The sequence below is a fragment of the Ciona intestinalis genome, unplaced genomic scaffold, assembly GCF_000224145.3.
Source record: "Ciona intestinalis unplaced genomic scaffold, KH HT001208.1, whole genome shotgun sequence".
Classification (NCBI taxonomy): domain Eukaryota; kingdom Metazoa; phylum Chordata; class Ascidiacea; order Phlebobranchia; family Cionidae; genus Ciona; species Ciona intestinalis.
In genome coordinates this window covers 13,609-18,144 of record NW_004191529.1, presented here as the reverse complement: position 1 = coordinate 18,144, position 4,536 = coordinate 13,609, and positions in this window count along the sequence as shown.

Below are 4,536 nucleotides of genomic sequence, written 5' to 3'. Positions count from 1 at the left end.
ATTAAAATAGTTATAATTTTGCTATCATAAAAGTTTTTGGAACCGTTTGAGAGATTTTTACCTTTTGCATTTATAAATAACGTGTACACTGCACAGTAAAATAACCACATACGTTTATTTTCTCGAACAATATTTGCGAGCAGTACACAAATTATTTTGGAATATTGCGTTTGTTCCAGTAATCCACCATTGATTTTTGCTGAACAATTATAGATGTTGTATCGTTGCAAATCGCATCAGGGTTAACAATTTCCAGCACATATTTTTCTCGAACTAGACTATCGAGATAATGTTTCTCAGAGTACATGTGGGTCTTCTTTCAAGGCTTCACGTTTTGCTTTATCCACGCGTTGTCGAAGGCGGCAGTCTTCATCACGCTCCGTCTCGGCCCAGTAAATGAGTTGAATATGACCAAGTTCTCCACAAGTAGGACAAAACACTAGCAGCGTAGAAAAGAAACCGGGTCTTATAGGCGAACTGATTTCCGGAGTATCGGATTGTGAGTAGTATGTGGTGAAATGTCCGGTTTGAATTATATTGCGGTCTGGTGGTGAAACATTTGCTAAGCATTGAAATCGAGGACAACGTTACGTTCTCTATCTGAACCCGTCTGTGAAGTTGGGAGTCAGTTCTTTAGAAGGAATTTGACGTCTATTAGAATATTAGGTTATAATGCTTGAAATTGAAAGGATGTGAATCCCGTTAAAAGTTATATATGTAGTATTTTTAGCGTATATAGTCAAACTAACAAGTAATGTTTTCAGCATATGGAAAACTTTGACCAACAAGTTGAAGTTCAAAGATGTTGTCTTCAAAAGGGAAACCTCTTGTTAACAACATGATAAAGCGAAAACCTTTTGTTAACTCTGACGAGATTGCCACGGACCTCTATGAAATCCATATGAGAATACACCAAGACCTCTCGATACAAATCGGGGTGTTCGTATATGATTTAGTTTGTTTATGATGTATTATTCTTATTTATTGATCCGTCTGACATTATCCTTGTGCAGTGTGATACTGATTCAATGTACTTTGGTTTATCCGCAGACTCACTCGAGGATGTTATTAAGCCCGAGTTGAGAAAACGATTCTTCACCGAATACGGTACTTGGTTTCCTGCCTTGGCGTGTGATGCTCACAACGCTGAGTTTGTTGAAACCAGGACAGCCTCTAAGGCTTGGGTTCCATATGAGTGTTGCAAACAACGAACTCTTTTTGACAAACGCACATTTGGGGTTGTTTAAAGTTGAGTATAGTGGTAACGGTATTGTTGCTTTGAATTCTAAAACTTACTACTGTACCGGGGATGTTGATAAGATTAGCATAAACATGTGTTACAAACCAAACAATCTGTAACTGGTAAAAATACAACAAGGTTGGTTTGACTTATTTACCCCAAACGTAAAGTCCAAAGCGACGGTATTCATACATTACCTCTTAAGTTTTATTCACTGTTTGTTCTCACAAGTTTTAATAAATGAAACAGAAGCGTTTGTATAAAAGTGATATAATCTGGAAAGTAAGGGTGGAGACCAAACGAATCCATAAATTCACAATGTCCCTTTTTATCAAAAAACATAGCCACTCAATGTTCGCTGCTTTTATAACTAGGGTCTGTGTAGATAAATACATTACTGTGTATTGTACGTTATTTATAAATGTAAAGGTGTAAATCTCTTAAACGGCTCCAAAAACTTTTAACCCCCAACAAAAATTTAAATGATAGCAAATATACTTCGTCATAATCTCGTACGACTTAAAAATTATCTCTTAAACGGTTCCAAAAACTTTTCACCCCCAACAAAAATTTAAATGATCGAAAATATACTTTGTCATAATCTCGTACGACTTAAAAATTAAGATCCAAAAATCTCGCACGAAAATTCTCAAAAAAAATTACGATCCAAAAATCTCGCACGAAAATTCTCAAACAAAATGATCCGACAAAAATCCATCCAACGAAAAAGAGGCCCCAAATATCACATCCTTACTACACGACTCCCAAATATACCTTAGTTAATTGTTTAAAACACGATCTAAATATTTGGTTATTACGTTCTAAAGATGTCCCATCTTTCCCCACCCTATACTAGATTTATTTTTAATAAGGGTACCCTGGATTGTCACAAGTGAGGGGCCGCGGGCCACATTACCATGTAAGACCGAAAACTGTCTGCGGGCCGCTCAAAATCGCGTCGCGGGCCGGGGCCGGATTTGGCCCGCGGGCCGTCGTAAGTCGTCCCTGCTTTATACCAACCATATATTATCCGAGATGTGGAGTTCTGGTTAAAAAGTTGTAAGAAAAAATGTGTAAAAGGATGACATATCCAGATTGATCAAATGCGCCAGGCCTGAAGACTTCAATACGCAATTGAACTTTCTGTCAAGTCGTTGGTCGCATCTCATATGTGAGTACTTCAGGTTTAAAAGATGATATTCGGCACTATGCTTGTAAAATAATAACCAACAAGTTTTCTGCATTCCAATGGATTAGTTGCAACGAATAAATAAGTGAAAGCATGAACCACAAGCAACTTCCATTTGACGTTATTTTAATTATATTCAAACAAGTTTATTATTATGATTTTACTCAAGGGATTATTGGGTTTGGAGAATACCAAGTAAAACCCGAATTTTTATGGAAAGTTCAATCGAGAACCAACGTTACACTCCCGAAAATAACCAGCTTTAAGCACGTCATTGAAGAAATCCTATCTTTACAAGACCCTGTTTCCGCAACGGTGGAGAAGGGTCCACAGTTTCAAACCACTCAAAGAGCGATGGCTCGATTATGTGTAAAACGGGATTTGTTAGGAATTTTATTGCCAAGAACCCGTACAACGACGTCGTACATACGGTTAGATATTTTCCGAAGCCATCAAAATGTTCATATCCAAGTAGTGGGAGATGTTTCCATGTATTCGACGTCCAAATGGTGTTCTATGTGACCCAGAGATTCACGACAAAGATAAAGCCAGAAATCTTTACTTGTACCTCTACATACTTCTACACCAATAAAGCATCAAATTTTATTTAATGAAATTACAGTATCGTCTATTTGGCTAACTGCGCCTAATTTTGATGACCTCGGCGACAGGTCTTTAACCACTTTGCCTCGCGAAAAAAATGTCGTTAAAGAAAAATACTGGAAACCGATCACGGGATAGCAACATCAGTCTATCCAATGGGAGAACGAGCAAATCAGCATGACCGATAGCACGCCTCATCTGCAATGTTTGGAAGGGAACAACTGGCTTAACGGATGATGCAATAGAAACATATATAAAATCGCTGTTGCAAGGTACTCTAACAATGAACAATCTTTTTTTATTGTGGGATTGTTGTTTTCTGCAAAAGGCCTGCATTAAGAAATCAGTGGGTACGCATGTCACCAAGGAGCTTTGAACTATATAAGTTTATTTTCGTTGCCAACCCTGGGACTCATTGGCTTCTGCTTAAAAGATAAATATTTTTGTCGCTATTTTTATTGAGAATTGCATTCTTCGTGGAGTAATATTCGAGAGAAATTCTCTCGTCAAGTGTTAGGACACAAACACGGTAAAGATAACATAAATTACCTTAATCACTAATTATACTCTTCTGCTTACAAGCTTGTGTGTATGCTGTCCACAAAACAGTGTAACTGGTTTATCGGTACCGGTTTATAATTCATCGGTCGATCCTGTTTCGTATTTAACTGTGATGGTACCCTTGAATCACATTTGAACATTTTCATCATTACTCTAATTTGGATTTTTCTTTGGTATGCGTCTTTGGTAGACCTGGCTCATCGTTGCTAGTTTATGAATTATTGGTCCCATAACTGAAAGCTATTAACCCAAATATCAACGTTTTCTGTGCATCATTCTATTATTTTTTGGGAATTCGTTTATTTTTTTTCTGTATGGCTGATAATTTGGACAACCCATTAGTGTCAAAAAAAAAAAAAAAAAAAACATACGCCCACAATGGTAGTCCTTCTGAACATGAAACCTCTGTAAGAATAAGTTCAAAAACTATTTTGACCAATTGTATACATGATATAAACACATACGTCTAGCGGTCCAAGCCCACTCTTCCCTTCCCCCGTGATTTGTGCCCGTTCTTTCAATTTCATGGCTAATAAAAGTAGTAGTTGTTAGGTTGTTAATTTGTAGTATATAATAGAAAGTACTTCCGCCCTTCTCAAAAGTCCTTCGTTTTCATGTCTAATAAAAGTAGTGTAATTAAGTCAGTAATTGGTATAGAGTATAGTTAACAATGAACTTACTTTTTTTCTCTCGCATAAAAATAAATTAGTGCAATAGTCCAGTTCAAATTATTACATTTTTGTCGGGGCAACAAGTTTAGCGACGTTGACGTCTCGCAGTTTGGAGCTGCATGTCCACTCATGTTGCATTATAAATGCAGTATATAATGGTTTAGTAGATTCGCCGGTGGTCAGTAGATTCGCAGGTAGGAAGATATGTAAACTAAGCTGATTGCTGCTAGTATTAATTTCTCAACGTTAAATTATCCTGTTAAACCAACGCT